Source organism: Dendrobium catenatum, unplaced genomic scaffold (assembly GCF_001605985.2).
Source record: "Dendrobium catenatum unplaced genomic scaffold, ASM160598v2 fragScaff_scaffold_1116, whole genome shotgun sequence".
In the NCBI taxonomy this organism is placed as follows: domain Eukaryota; kingdom Viridiplantae; phylum Streptophyta; class Magnoliopsida; order Asparagales; family Orchidaceae; genus Dendrobium; species Dendrobium catenatum.
The window spans coordinates 1,351,366-1,367,764 of record NW_021319578.1 but is presented as its reverse complement, the minus strand read 5'-3'; the positions used below and the strand labels follow the sequence as shown (position 1 = coordinate 1,367,764).

General features: G+C 39.6%; 1 protein-coding gene across 1 annotated transcript in view; it reads left to right on the top strand.

Annotated features, from left to right (window-relative positions):
- Positions 1-16,399, top strand: part of LOC110109770 (general transcription factor IIE subunit 1) — a 48,702-nt gene that overhangs the window by 20,423 nt on the left and 11,880 nt on the right. The window lies entirely within an intron of this gene.

Sequence of the window (16,399 nt, the reverse complement as noted above, 5' to 3'; positions counted from 1 at the left end):
GTTTGCTGCCGATTAAAATGTCTAACTTCCGATCAGCAGGGGGGAAGGTCGTAGAAGCAGTGAAGTCGCACAGCCACGAGAGAGCCGAAGCAGCCGTCGGACTCACGGGATTTGGCCGAACGAGCGTGCAAAGGGGAGGAAGTTATCTTCAGTGCACGCGAGCTCCCGTTGTTGTTTCCGATCAAAATGTGTAACTTCCGATCCTACTGGAAGGGAAAGTCGATGGAGGAGCGAAGCCGAACAGCTCTGAAGGAGCAGGAGGAGTGACGAGCTCCAGTTGTTGATCCCGATCAAAATGTAGTGGCTTCCGATCGGATGGAGAAAGTCGTCGGAGCAGCAAGGTCGAACATCCACGAAGGAGATGGGGAAGCGGCGAGCTACCGTCGTGCTTCCGATCCGAACGGGAAAGGAAAGTTGTCGATCGAGCGAAGCGAGCAACGACAGAACAGAGGGAGAGAGTGAGAGCGAGAGCCGATTGTCGAGAGAATGAGAAGAGAGGTTTCTGCCTCTTTTCTTTTCATTTTAACGACACAGGGTAGTGCGAGGTCGTGGGAGAAATGACGACAACGTGCGAGCGACGTGCGATTACAGGGGGTAGGTACATGGATTTTAATTTTTTTGTTTTCTCTTTTGCTTTATACAGCAGGTCAACAGAAATATACATAATTTGACATCTATGGCAAAGTAGTCAGAATTTTGGGATAAATTTATACACTCAAATAGTTACCAATCGTAGCACTATTCACAAATAGTGTTCACAACAATATATTGGGATTTTTATTCTTCTATAGCAACTTTCATCAAAATTCGTATGCATATTAAATTATAGAAAACTCTGCACAATAAAAAATACCCAGTACTAATAAAAAAAATACGTTAATGTGTAGAATAATAAGAATAATGATATATAAAAAGTTGAGTAGTGAAAATTTCCTAAATGTTAGAATATACCCACTTTTGTGTTGTTTGTGATGAAAAAACTAAAACTTTGATAAAAATCCGTATTTTCAAAATTAATGATCATATAAATTAACCTAATTTGATCCAGACAACTTTCACAACTGGCTCGACTAAAAAAAAAATATTGCCTGAAGACGCCAAAAATGAACTTTCTATCTCTAGAAATTCTCCTCTCTGTCTCTCTCTCTTTCTCTCTACTCGGTGATCCAACACTGGGCAATGATTTTGAGATAGGGGAATTTGATATTTATAAAACTCAGAAATGTAGCGCCGCAACTCTCCTAGAAAACTTTAAATCCTATTCATAATATAGAGAACGCAACATTGCAGTCCCAGAACACAGCGCTACAACGCCCTAACATAGAGAATTTAGTGTCGTTGTGCCCAAATGCCTAGCATTGTATTGCTCCCAAAAAACCTATTATTCTACCCAGAAATAAAGAGCTCAACACTGCAACGTCTAGAAAATAACATTGTAGTACTTCTACAGAATTTTTGCACATATTTTCACATAATTTTTTCAGGCAACATTTGAAAATCAGGTTGGACTGGCCATTTCAACTAGTTCGACTCTTAACCGGTCATGTTACTAGTCTGGTCATGTTTTAAAACAATTAAAAAAAAAATTAGAATCATTTATATTATCGAGTAAAATTCAACCATGGTACATGTATGCCATCTCATATAACTTGCTTTTTTGCTAGTTGTGTGTACTTGGGCATATTAGCGGGTTTATTCCATCTTAGTGTCCGTCCGCCTCAACATCTATACAAAGGATTGCACATGAGTAATATTGAAACTATGCTTTCTAGTAGTAATGCTGCTGTTTATTTTTTTTTTTTTTGCAGCTTTTGTTGTTGTTGGAACTATGTGGTATGGTTCAGCAACTACCCCAATCGAATTATTTGGCCCCACCCGTTATCAGTGGGATCAGGGATACTTCCAGCAAGAAATATATCGAAGGGTTGGGGCCGGACTAGCCGAAAATCTGAGCTTATCGGAAGCTTGGTCTAAAATTCCCGAAAAATTAGCTTTTTACGATTACATTGGTAATAATCCTACGAAAAATTAGCTTTTTACGATTACACTATATAAAGACGACTACTTAAAACTCCCCTATGATATGAGATTAAAAAAGTTGCATGAATGCTGGATGCGTTAGGCTGCAAATTTAGGTTGGGTTGGGCTGCAAATTTGTTATAATGTGTATTATAAAAATTAATAATATAAATTTTTTTATATTAAAATAAATATATTACATTAAATATCATTCTTGTTATAAATTTTTATTTTGATACATTTATATTATACTTCATTTTAATCTATAAATATATTTAATACTCATGTCTATATTTATAATATGCATATGCTTATATTCACATTAATGGTTAATCAAATTTCTTATGGAACTTTATGTTGCTTTATACGAGCTTGTTCAAGAGCCTTAATCGAGATAATTATGTATTCACTTTTATTTTTTTTATTATTGTATAATTTATATTATATTTGAATAATTTTAATATTTATTATGTCTTAAACCCCGGTCGAACCACTGAACTTTGAACCTCTCCTTCTAGTTCTTTGTCTGGTCTGCTTTTCACAACCTTACTTTTAGGTTAATATTTCAAATATAAATTAGTGTAGAATATTCACTGAAATTCAGAAAATGCAGAATTGTAAATATGCCGGTCTTACCAAATCAGTTCAAGTCATCACGGGTTATCTTAATTTTTATTATAGTTGTCCTTACACTTACCTTCTAGGTGAGAAAAAAAGTTGAAGTTGCATTACTACTGTAGAATAGTTGAAATTGTTACTCGATTGGTTTGAGCTTTTAGAAACATATTTCATTCTTTTTTATTACCTTGATAAAAAGATAATTTCATTTGCTTTTTTAAAGTTTCCCTCACATGCTTTATTGTGGTGGAATTTAAAATCTAAAACTCTGGCCTGTTAACCATATAGTGTGGTTAGTGCTACAAATTGTTAAAGTTCAATTTTATCTATTACAGATGAGGAAGACAAGTAGACGCTTTAACACAATTTGTAACTGGATATTCACAAATTGTACAGAAATGCATAAAGGAATTTAGAAGAAAAATTAATTCAAAATTTTCATTGTATGATGAAATATATAGGGCAGGTAAGTTTGCACCTAGAATTGAAGCTTTTTCTTGTTATTCTTAAAGTGATAAAAAAGTTTTGCACTTGAGATAATGAATATGTCTCCATTCATTAGACGGAAATCTCAACTTACAATAATAAAGAAGGATAATTTTGTAGGTCTAACTATAGAGCAGCAAGACATTTGATCACTGTGTTGCTACTATGAAAAGCTAGGCAAGGCATAAGCTCAAGGATTTCTGGAATTTATATTTAAAGATAATGTTATGGTCACAAAATGTTTTGCATTAACTCTGATGTTGCATGCACATACTAGTATGACAGCTAGGGAGAAGTTTTTTTGCACCATGTTAAAATCTACCGTTACTGATGTTGAGATCAACAGAGATGGTTGAGCAAGAAGATTAAGGCCTTGAAGAAGTAGGTTAAATGCAGGAGATGGCCGATTGATGAGTGTTGATGCTTGAGGAAGAAGGTTGAAATGAGATAAGCACGACAAACAAAGATGTAGCCAAGTATCATGTTAGACCGGCCCAGGATGGGCCGGTTGGACCGGTCCAACAGGGACCGGTCCACTGCTACGCGAGACGGGATGGGCAGAAACGGCAGCAAGGGGTGGAACTCCCTGTGGACCCCACGTGGGATTAATTCTGATTTGGGAGGGAGAAATTTGAATGAGGGGGGCTGTTTTAGGAAATCCATTATTGTCCTTTATGATTACTAGTAAAAATGCCCGTGCATTAAATGCACGTTACTAAAAAAATTCATAAAATTCATATTATAAATATTTTAATTATATTATCATTATTAAGATGAACAAATTTTATTATTATAAATAATTATAATCATTATGATAAGTTTTATATGATTAGATAAATAGTTTTATATGATTTGAATTTTTTTGGTATTAAATTCTATTTATTATAATCAGTCTATTTATTTTTTAAGTCAAATTTTCTTGAAAGTTATAAGTTTTCTTTTTAATTACACATTTATAATAAATAAAAAAATTAATAGAATAAATTTAAGTGAAATGGCCAAAAAACGGCAAAAAAAAAAAAAAATTGGCGCCAACAAAATAATGCGTGCATGCAAATAATATAAAATAACCTTTAAAGAGTAGTCACAATTATACGCTTAATGATTGATAAATATATTCCCCACCTTTCCCAAGAAGGCTGAAGCGGAATATTATAATATATTTTAAACAGAAATTCTATACAAATCTCAAAAATGATAAACATAAATAGAAGAAATAAGTTCAAGTAGATGAAAAAGAACGACTAAAAATTGCATTATACTGCATACTTGTATCTTAAAATCCTTATGTAGAATATTTTGCACTCCTTATAATGTACTGAAAACATCATTATAATACCAATCATTAACAATGGAAAATGGAAAAATAAACTCAATCATCATGGTTCAACCATCATATCAGTGCAATATGCATTAAAAAAGTTAGGAATCCAATGGACTAAATCGCAATCCTAACTGCATATTAGGCTTCAAAGTCATTGTATATAGGTTTTCTGTAATAACATATTGTCTAATTGAAGTAGTCTTTGTAGCTAAAGCACTTCACGACTAATCAGCAATTTACCTCCTTATGTTTCAACAAAACATGTAATGAGTAAGAAAATTTCTTTTAATAAAAAAAAAAAAACAAAGGTAATGAAAATTATATAAATGCTAAGGAAATATTTAAATCTGCATATAATACAGTAGCAATCTTGGAAAGCAGCAACAAATGACATCCAATATTACCTTTGCTTGCTTACACTTTCTTATTTAAATGACTGCAATTGAGAGCGCAAAACTCCATGCATGTTTATGTTCCAACGACTGCTTTCAAATAGCTCCTAACAGTCCTATTAACTGCTATTGGGATCACTGGGTTCTCAATGATAACTTTTCCTCTTTGTTTCCTGGACAAACTTACCTTTTGTAAATTGGATCTGACTATAACCTTGCAAACTGGATTTTTGATGGCTCTTGGTCTCTTCCTCCATCTCTGAGTTCTAGTCTTAAAAATATTATATTTGCTATTCCTATTGCCCATAATTGCCCTTATCATATTACATGGGATAACAATGAGAATGCTTCTTTTAAAGATTTATACAATAAGCACTTCTCTGATTCGGATGTGGACTAGTTTCATTTAGTATGGCACAATAAACATACCATCAGATACTCTGCCTGCACCTGAATTGCTATTAATGGTGGTCTTAAAACTGTCAAAGCTTTGAGGTACAGAAATATTTTCATTGAGGACACTTCTTGCCCTCTTTGCCCTAGTCATTTGGAAAATTGCTCTCACTTATTATTTGAGTGTGATTACTCTTTTCAACTCATTACTATGCTTATTCCACATTTTAAAAACTTTTATTTGAGACCAAACATTGACCAAGCTCTTCACCTTATTGATGGGCTGAACATCAACCGTGAAACTAAGAATGCTACTCTTCTTGTTTTTCATGCTGCTGTATACTTTAGTTGGAATGAGCGTAATACCAGGAAATTCAAAGGTAATGTTGTCTGTGTTATTACTCTATATGAGAAAATTTCAAGAGCTATATACCTGAAGTTGAACAAATGGAAAAATGGAAACCTTTTAATAAAACAGTTGCAACTGTGCTATTGATGCTTATTCCCGTTGGTCAGTGGATTAATTTTGTGGATAATCTGTTTGTTGAAACACTTGTGGGATCTTTTTGGGAACCTTCTGTTGGTTCCTTTCACTGTCTGGACATCTTACATTTGACTGGCATTTGGGTTTGTTTATTACATTCTTTCTGGGTGCTTTACTGCTTTTTTTTTTTGGACATTTAGGCCAATTAAGGCAAACTCACGCACACCACGCATACATAAAGACTCGAACCCAAGACCCTTTAGTTGAAGCATAAGCTCTCAACCAATATGCCAAGGTGAGCTATGTTGCTTTAGTGCCTTTACGCGACGAAAAATATTATACTTTTTATGGTTGTTTGGCTGGCTGGTTGGAGTGCAGCTGGGTTCGTTTCTACATCTGGAGGTCTTTGTCTTGGCTGGCAATTGGCTTATACGTGGAAAGATATTTAACTTTATTCGGTTTGTTAGTGGCAATTTGATGCTGCCCAACCGGAGATCGGCTGACTTTAGTTTTTTTCTCGGCAGTCATTTTACCACTTGGAACTTTTTGGCAGGCTTTACTGACCCGGTCGCTACGGTTGAGGCTCAATTTTGGAAGGTTTTTGGGTCTTGGACGATGATGAAGCCTGCTCTCTCCTTTAGGACGGTCTTTGGACAACCAAATAAGGATTGGATTTAATCTATAATCGTATCACTTATTCTGAGTCCCGACCGACCAGATCTGTCTGTTTTTTTTTTGTTCTTTTTCTACTACATATAACTAAACCCAAAAAAAAAAAAAAATAGCGTCAGCCATTCATGAGTTTAGCAGACATGATAACAAAATGCAAATGATGAAAATTACCTCAAATCACACTGCAGTTCTGTAAATGAATTAAAAAGAAATTAAATGAAAGGAGTTGTACAATAAAGGAGTCCAAAATCTCCTCCTGTAATGTTTAGAATTGATTTCAACATAACAAAATAATGCTTGGGATTGGTAAAATTAGCTTGTAATCCATCATATATGGGATTTCAAACATTCAGGTTAACAAGGAACATTAAAAAAAAAAAAAAAAAATTCAGGTAAACAAAATTACTAATGGAAGTACTCACCAACGCTCCACTGGACAAATATAGACCAACATTGGTATTATTCCAGTCCTACTCCAATTTCATCAGAGATCCTTCCTTGGGTTTTTCCCTTGATGACCTCTTTCAAACCTTCGCTGATGCCACTGGGAATCTCGATCGCAATTTCTCCGCTCTGTTCCTCTCCAATGAGAATCCAGATATGATCAATACCCTTTCCAACCGCTATCAGTACCCAAAGCTTGCTCCTAGTGGCTCTCCTCACCCAACTATGGCGCCACCTATTCATGCTAGCGCTTGAAAGCTTCCACCGTGCCTTAGAGCTACGTCCAATGGATTTGCGGTCTCACTTCAGGATTGGAAACACTTTTGTGGTCTTTAGGACATATTAAATAGGCTAAAGATAGCTTCTTGGTCGCTCTAGAGCTCGCCGAGAGCGATTCACTTCAGTGGTCAGGTCTCCTTCCTCAGATTCATGTGAATTTGGGGATTGTCATTGAAGCAGAAGGCCTGGTGATCTATGCAAGCGAGCACTACCCTGAAGCTGCCAAGCCATTATAGAGCTGTCAAGCTTCTGGGAAGCGCTTTATTTGGTGTTGGTGGTGGCTGCTGAGGAGCCATCGATGTCAGTCGGCGTGGATCAGCGTACCTTCAGTAAGCGTGTGTCATCCGTAGTAAGTGCCTCCTGCGAAGCGGACAAAAGAAATTTGAAGAGATAAATGGAAGACAATGGAATTCGAAGAGGCATTACAGAAGGTGAAGATACCTAAATAATTTGATAAGAAAGATAGACTGAGGGAGAAGAAAGATACCTAGAAACGGCGTAGAGAGGGGCAAGCAGAAGAGTTGTAGGCGGCTCGAAGCGACCGAAACAACGTCGATCGAGCTTCGTTCGACGGGTGGTCTTTTTCATCTTCTCGACTACTTGTAAGAGAAACGACTCCGCTTCAAGATTAATAAATTACCTAGAAACGGCGGAGAGAGGGGCAAGCCGATGAGTTGTAGGCGGCTCGAAGCAACCGAAACGACGTCGATCGAGCTTCGTTTGTCCGGTCATCTTTTTCATCTTCTGGACTACTTGTAAGAGAAACGACTCGGCTTCCAGATTAATAAATACATCATTATATGAATAAAATTATAATTATTAATTAACTATAATTATAATAATTTAAATAAACGGTTGAGATTTGATTTGAATAAATGAGTTTTATATAATGTGATTTTTTTTTATTTATTAAATATTTTTAATAGAATGAACGGTCAAGATAATTAAAAAATAAGTAGAATGGATGAACAAGATTTGCCAGAGGAAGGAAACTCAAGCCCCTTTTATAATAGTAGTATAGATTTTTGTTTAATTAGGAGATTGGGGGGAATTAGGGATCATCTTGAATTTGAATGAGAAGTTTGAGATCTCTCGGTGTTCTTGGGCTCTAGGGTTTGCAAGAGACTTGTGGAGAGTTGTTCTTCCTCTCGAATCGAAGAACGTTGTATCTTTCTTTGTTTTGCTTTCATTACTAGTGAAATACAAGCCGTTTCTTGCGTTTTCTCTCAGATTTCCCTGTTTTCCTGCTGTGGATAGCAGTTTGCTGCTGTAATTTGATTGGTTTGGGTTAGAATTACTTGTGAACCAAGTAATTCCTATCAAATTGGTATCAGAGCATCGATTCGGGGCCACCGGCGGCTGAAATTCTGAAATTTCAGCAAGTTCCTCGTCTCCGGAAGAAGATTTCTGTGAATCCGTTAGAAGAACAATGGCCGGAAAGAAGGTGGATGTTTTGGAAGGCGAAGTCGGTCAATTGAAAACCGATTTGGAGGAGCGATTCTTTGATTTTCAAAATCAAATCACCACCAACAATGAAAGGTTGGAGGGCAAATTTATGGCCATAGAAGAAATGATGAAGAAATTATTGGATATGAAGACTAATCCGACGACGTCGAAAGCAAGAGAGGCTACCGGAGACCACGGCGTAGGAGAAAATCCAAACCCGTGTAGGGGGAGGAGGAATCAAGATGTAGAGATCCTTGAGGGAGACGACGACATGCCACCTCTAGAGCCATTTTCTAGAGAGGAGATGAGCATGAGAAATGATCGTCGAGGTGCTGATTTTCAGCGTCAAGGTGTTGATTTTGAAGGCAGGAGGGGGGAATATGAGGGAAGTGCAGATTTTGGCGATAAAAGAGAAGAATATCAGCGTCGAGGTGCTGAATTTCAGCGTCGATGTGCTGATTTTGAAAGGGAAGAGGGGAATATGATGACGGATTCAGATACCAACGCCGGAGGGAGGACCGGGACACTTGGGGAGCACCTCATCTTCGAGGAATAGGAGGTTATGGAGAGTATCGGGGTAACGGAAGGGATCCGAAGGTGAGGAAGTTGAAGATGCCCATCTTTGAGGGCGAAGATGGCCATGGTTGGATCTATAAGGTGGAGCGTTACTTCGCTGTCAACGGGTTGACAAATGATGAGAAGCTGATGGCGGCAGGATTGTGTCTGGAAGGGAAGGCACTGACATGGTATCAGTGGCGAGACAGGAGGGAGCCTATTCGGAGCTGGAGAGAGTTTAAGGATTGTTTATTAGAGCGTTTCCGAGCCGATGGGGGAGGAGACTTCTATGAACAATTCTTTGCTCTGACGCAGGAGGGGACTGTGGCCGATTACCGGGACAGATTTGAGTATCTCGCAAGCAGATTGGATCACATTTCTGAGTCTGCCCTGGAGGGGAATTTCATGAAGGGGCTCAAACCGGAGATACGAACAGCTGTCAGAGTGTTGGAGCCAAGGAACTTAGGTAAGGCTATGGAGCTTGCACAATTTGTGGAGGATCAAAAGAGATCAGAAAGAGGAGCTCGAGGCAACTACTCAGGGGGATCGTACAAGATGACTACTGCGGTATTACCCTCAAAAGGGGTAGCGCCAGGTGGACAGAAGGAAGCACCCAAAGGAAAAGACTAGAGGAGGAAATGTGGGACAGTTCAAAAGGCTGATCGAAAAAGAAATGCAGGACAAGAGAGCAAAGGGGTTGTGCTTCAGATGCGATGAGAAGTACATGCCAGGGCACAGGTGCAAGGACCAATCTCTTCAGGTTCTCGTTTGTGAAGATGAGGAAGACGAAGAGCGAGCTGGGAATGACCCCGAGGTGGAGGAGGATGAGAAGTTGCATCTGGATGTAGCAGAAGTCTCTCTGAATTCAGTAGTGGGACTCACTTCGAGTCACACTATGAAGGTGAAAGGAGAGATCTCTGGTCGCGAGGTTGTGGTGTTGATAGACAGTGGAGCGACCCACAATTTCATTTCCACCCAGATTGTAGATGTGTTGGGGATGGAGCTAGTGGATACCGGAGGTTACGGAGTAATGATGGGCACCGGGAAGGTGGAGATGGGTCGAGGTGTCTATCGAGGAGTAGTATTGAAGATTCAAGGGATCCATGTAAAGGAAGACTTCATTCCCTTGGAATTGGGGAGTACGGATGTCATCCTTGGGATGAAATGGCTGCAGACATTGGGAGATACCAAAATCAATTGGGGAACACTGAGGATGGAGTTGGTGGTTGGGGGCAGGAAGAGGACAATTCAGGGTGATTCCGGGCTGACCAAGGCAGGGGTTTCTCTCAAATCCCTCATCAGAACCATTCGAGAGGAGGGAGGAGGCTTCTTAGTGGAGTTGCACCGCTTGAAAGGGGTCAGATTGGAGGAGGAAGGCAATGTTCCCTCTGCAGTACAGCCGCTCATACACCAATTCAGAGAGGTCTTTCAACCGCCCCAGGGTTTACCTCCTCATAGAGAGTTGGAGCATGCCATCACTTTGAAAGAAGGTGAGACTCCGATCAGCGTCCGTCTTTACCGCTACCCCCAGATTCAGAAAGATGAGATTGAAAGGTTGATCCGGGAAATGCTGGAGGCAGAGATTATCAGACCCAGCAATAGCCCTTTTTCTAATCCAGTTCTCCTAGTCAAGAAGAAGGACCGGAGTTGGAGATTTTGTGTGGATTACAGGGCTCTGAATAAAGGCACTGTACCAGACAAATTCCCAATTCCTGTGATTGATGAGCTGTTGGACGAGCTACATGATGCAGTGATGTTCTCTAAGCTAGATCTAAAATCTATATACCACCAGATCAGAATGAAGGAGGCCGATGTTCTAAAGACAGCGTTCAGGACACATGAAGGGCATTATGAATTTCTGGTAATGCCCTTTGATATGACTAACGCTCCTGCAACATTTCAATCCTTGATGAATCGGGTATTCAAGCAGCACCTTATAAAGTTTGTCCTGGTCTTTTTCGATGACATCCTGGTGTACAGCAAGACTGTGGAGGAGCATTGGGAGCATTTGAGAGTGGTATTGGAAGTGCTTCAGGAGCACCTGTTGAAAGCCAACCTAAAGAAGTGCAGCTTTGCTCAGGCAAGTGTGGAATACTTGGGACATGTGGTATCTCAAGGAGTGGCAGTGGATCAAACTAAAATTGAGGCAATGCAGAAATGGCCGCTACCTAGGAACCTCAGGGAATTGAGGGGTTTTCTAGGATTGACTGGATACTATAGGAAGTTCGTGAAGGGGTATAGTACCATTGCATGGCCTTTGACTGAGCAGCTGAAGAAGGACAATTTTTGCTGGGGAGAGGCAGCCACCCAGGCGTTCGAGAGGTTGAAGGAAGCCACGACGACGGTCCCTGTTCTAGCTCTTCCAGACTTTGATCAGGCTTTTGTAGTAGAGACAGATGCCTCAGGATATGGGCTAGGGGCGGTGCTGATGCAGAATCACAGGCCAGTAGCATACTTCAGCCAAGTGCTTTCAGCAGAGGTAGATTGAAGTCAGTGTATGAAAGAGAGTTGATGGCCATTGTTTTGGCAATCCAAAAATGGCGGCCGTATCTCTTGGGAAGACACTTCATTGTACGGACTGATCAGAGGAGCTTGAAGTATTTGTTAGAGCGGAGGATGGTGACCGAAGAGCACCAGAGGTGGTTATCCAAACATTAGGCTATGATTTTGAGATCCAATATAAGCCTAGTTTGGAGAATAAGGCGGCCGATGCTTTATCAAGATGCGTTGGGGAGATTCAGGAGTTGGTTGTGTCGGCGCCATTGATAGTAGACTGGGGGGCCATTAAAGAAGAAAGTATGCTGAACGAGGAGCTGAGGAAGATTAGGGAGGATCTAAGGAAGGACAAGAGCAGTCATTCTGGTTACTACATTGAAGGGGGGAGACTATTGTATCAAGGGAGGTTCGTGATGCCACGAACTTCCATACACATGCCCCATATGTTGCAGGAATTTCATGGCAGCTCAGTCGGAGGTCACTCAGGAGTTCAGAAGACATACAGGAGGCTGGCAACGGAACTCTACTGGAAAGGAATGCATAAAGATGTGGAGGAGATGGTGGCGAGTTGTGAGGTCTGCCAAAGAAACAAATACATGGCCATGGCTCCAGGAGGTTTACTACAACCATTGGCACTTCTAAACAGAGTTTGGGAGGAAGTGTCCATGGATTTCATTGATGGCTTACCCAGGTCAAAAGGATTCACGGTCATTCTGGTGGTGGTTGACAGGCTCTGCAAGTATGCACACTTCATTCTCTTACGACATCCTTACACGGCGGTGTCGATGGCTGCGGCATTTATCAGGGAGGTGGTCAGGCTGCATGGGGTTCCAGAATCTATTGTGTCTGATCGAGACAAAGTGTTCCTCAGCTAGTTTTGGAGAGATCTGTTCAGGATGCAAGGCACGGTCCTAAAGAGAAGTACCGCCTATCATCCACAGACTGATGGGCAAACGGAGGTGGTGAACCGAAGTTTGGAAACTTACTTGAGGTGTTTTGCTTTAGAAACACCGCGGATGTGGGCAAAGTGGCTACCTTGGGCTGAATATTGGTACAATATGTCGTATCATTCTGCATCTCAGATGACCCCATTTAGAGTGTTGTATGGAAGGGATCCCCCACACTTAGTGCACTACGGGAAAGGAAGTACATCGGTCTCGACAGTTGAGCAGTACATGGAGGAAAGGGACAAGGTCTGGAAGAATTAAAGAAGCATCTGATGAGGGCTCAACAGATCATGAAGAAGCAGACATATTCACACAGGAGAGACATGCAGTTTGAAGTGGCAGAGAAGGTATTCCTAAAACTACGACCCTACAGGCAAAGGACAGTAGCGAGAAGAAGGAATAAGAAATTGGCGCCAGGATATTTTGGCCCCTACGAAGTTTTGGACAAGAGCAGTGGCGTATCGTCTGAAGTTGCCCTCTTCTGCTACCATACACCCAGTGTTCCATGTGTCACAGCTGAGGAGAGCATTAGGGGAACAGGTAGCTAGTGCGGAGCTACCAGCATCTTTGACAGAGGAGTTAGAGGTGATCATGGAACCTATGGAGTTGCAAGGAGTGAGGATTGATAAAAAGGGAAACAAGGAGGTGTTGATTAAATGGAAGAATCTTCCCGATTACGAAGCTACTTGGGAGCCTTATGAAATTGTGAAGCAACAGTTCCCCAATTTTCACCTTGAGGACAAGGTGAGTTTTTGGGAGGGGAGTAATGTTAGACCGGCCCAGGATGGGCCGGTTGGACCGGTCCACTGCTACGCGAGACGGGCTGGGCGGAAATGGCAGCAAGGGGCGGAACTCCTTGTGGACCCCACGTGGGATTAATTCTGATTTGGGAGGGAGAAATTTGAATGAGGAGGGCTGTTTTAGGAAATCCATTATTGTCCTTTATGATTATTTTTGTTTAATTAGGAGATTGGGGGGAATTAGGGATCATCTTGAATTTGAATGAGAAGTTTGAGATCTCTTGGTGTTCTTGGGCTCTAGGGTTTGCTAGAGACTTGTGGAGAGTTTTTCTTCCTCTCGAATCGAAGAACGTTGTATCTTTTTTTGTTTTGCTTTCATTACTAGTGAAATACAAGCCATTTCTTGCGTTTTCTCTCAGATTTCCCTGTTTTCCTGCTGTTTTCTCTGCTGTGGACAGCAGTTTGCTGCTGTAATTTGATTGGTTTGGGTTAGAATTACTTGTGAACCAAGTAATTCCTATCATATCACTAATGGAGATGGAGTCGGGTACACTGATGAAGATGGAGACAAGCGCCACTGGTGATGGAGATGAGTGTCACTTTTGCTAGTCAAGTCATGATTTTTGAGTGTGCTATGATATATAGGTTGTTGCAATCACTAGCCTTATTTTTATACTCCCTTTTATTCTATGTTAATGAATTGTTGATTGAATTCAGATTTGAACCAAACCTAAAAGCAGAAGTGAATCACGTGAGCTATTCTTACCCGTGCTTCTCTTGCATGATTTTGCACTCGAAGGCATGCAGTGTTTGTCTGCAGCCAACTCAAGCGTGAGACGAAAGAAAAGTGCCGCCTGATAATGTCATGGGCTTGGCCATTGAAGCGCACTTCAAAGTTAAATTTTAACAAACATAAAAGATCAACCTGGCAAATTTTTAGAATCCATACTTCCTCAATATACTTCAACAAGTTTTTTCAGTAGGCCTTACCCGAGTCTTTCTCTCTCGCACACACACGTGCACTATCCAAGGGATGATAAAAAACTTAGGTTCTTGTATCAAGGAGGGCGATGACTTCTCTCTCTTTTCTTGGCTAGATTAGGGAAAGCTTTTTTTATTCTTTGATTCCTCCATTGAAAATCTAACTTCCTTTACCTAATAATTACCTTCCGGTTTCGAAAGTCTTATGCACGCAAGTGCCAAATTAGTTTGGTTGTAATTAGTTGTTTTTTTTATTCATTTGTTTAGAGTGAGTGTTACCAAGTGGCTTGAGCTCTTACTCATTCAACAAATACGAAGTTAGATACCTTCTAATAAAAATCTATAATGCCGTGATATGATAGAAGATACAAATTTAAAACCCTTATTTTTTTTGTATTCTCGTGAGATGATTATTAACTCATTCAACATAACAGCAAATAATATGGGTGATCCCTTTTATGCAAAATAATGAAGGATATCATGGCCTATTGCTGTTAGACTGATAAATTGCCTTAGTGCTATCATTGATGGAGAAGCATTAATCCTTCATGCCTGCATATTCTCTTATTAAAATGCATTTCCTTTGAATAATGATAAATTATTTTTTCTTAATTTAATATCGATTACATTGGCATTCATTAATGTCTTTTTTTTTTCATGATTTATACTTCTGCATCTAGCATGACATTTCCTGACAACTATGTATGTGTTGTGCCCCATTGTTTCAATCAGAATCATCTTAAACTATTATTAAATGGATTGCCGACTGTTAGCTTTGTAAGTTGAAGTGCATGTTTGAACTGCGAGATCTCCTGGGGAATAGAAGTCCCTTCCTGCAAGTTGTTGCTGGTTTACAGTTGGTTTGTTCTACATGCATCATCTTAATCGTGAAGCTGATCTCAATTTTTCTTACTGATATGGAACAAGATTGACACATTTTTTGTATGACATGGTTGCTTATGTGGCGTAAACTATTTACAAACTTGTGTTATTTTATTTTCCTGCCTGCATTTCATCGGAAAACTATTTGTTAATTTTTATGTTTGATCCATTGTTATGGTTTAAGTGGAGGAATGCATCGGGCTTGTTGTGTGATAAAAAAGTACCCTTCAAACTTACGGGAAAATTCTATAAGATGGTGGTGAGGCCTGCAATGCTTTATGTTGTCGAATGTTGGCCATTAAAAGAGAAGCATAATACTAAGTTAAGTGTGACAGAGATGAGGATGCTCAGGTGTATGAGTGTCTTTTCCCTTAGAGATAGGATACAAAATAAGCATATAAATGAAAAAGTTGGAGTAGCTCCAGTAGAAGATAAAATTAGAGAGAGTCGACTTAGATGATTTGGTCACATAAAACGGCAGCCTTTCGATGACCCTGTTAGGAAAGTAGAGGTATTAGATTTGACTTATGTTAAGAAAGGTAGAGGCAGACCTAAAAAGACTTGGTTAGAAAATATTAGAAATGATCTTTCTCTATTAGATTTAAATGATAATTTGACTTTTAATAGGACACAATCGAGAAAAAAGATTCATGTAGCCGACCCCACGTAGTGGGATAAAAGCTTGTTGTTGTTGATCCATTGTTATGGTTTAGTTCAGTTTCTGTAAGGAAACAATAGGTTGATATTAGAGTGGGACATACAATCTTTGCAAGGCTTAGTAAAGGCAGGATGGTGCACCCATATGAAGGCATTTGAAACAACAGCTTATTGCAAGTGTTTGGCTTGGATGCGGCGTTGAATTGCTGGTAAATAAGATGTATTATAAAAGCCTGTCACATGCTAAAATTAGAATAAGAGTTGTAAATTGTTATGGAGTTGGCAAATCTAACATCTTGTGCATTCTGAATCAAAGAATTGTTTCACCTGCTGTGTTACAAGGATGGCGGGATTGGTTGTGATTGTTGTACCCTGTTATCTTTGGCCCTTTGCGTTAGAACGTAAATTTTTTACTTTGGCCTCTAACAGTGAAGTATGAATTCTCAGTTTTATGATAAAACGCCACACTTAAAATTCTTTCTGATGGGCTACTTTTCCTTTCTGTTTCTAAATTGTTTTATTTTCCCTTTGCTCTAATACTTCTATAATGTCTGTCTTTATATAATTTATTTGGAATCATTATT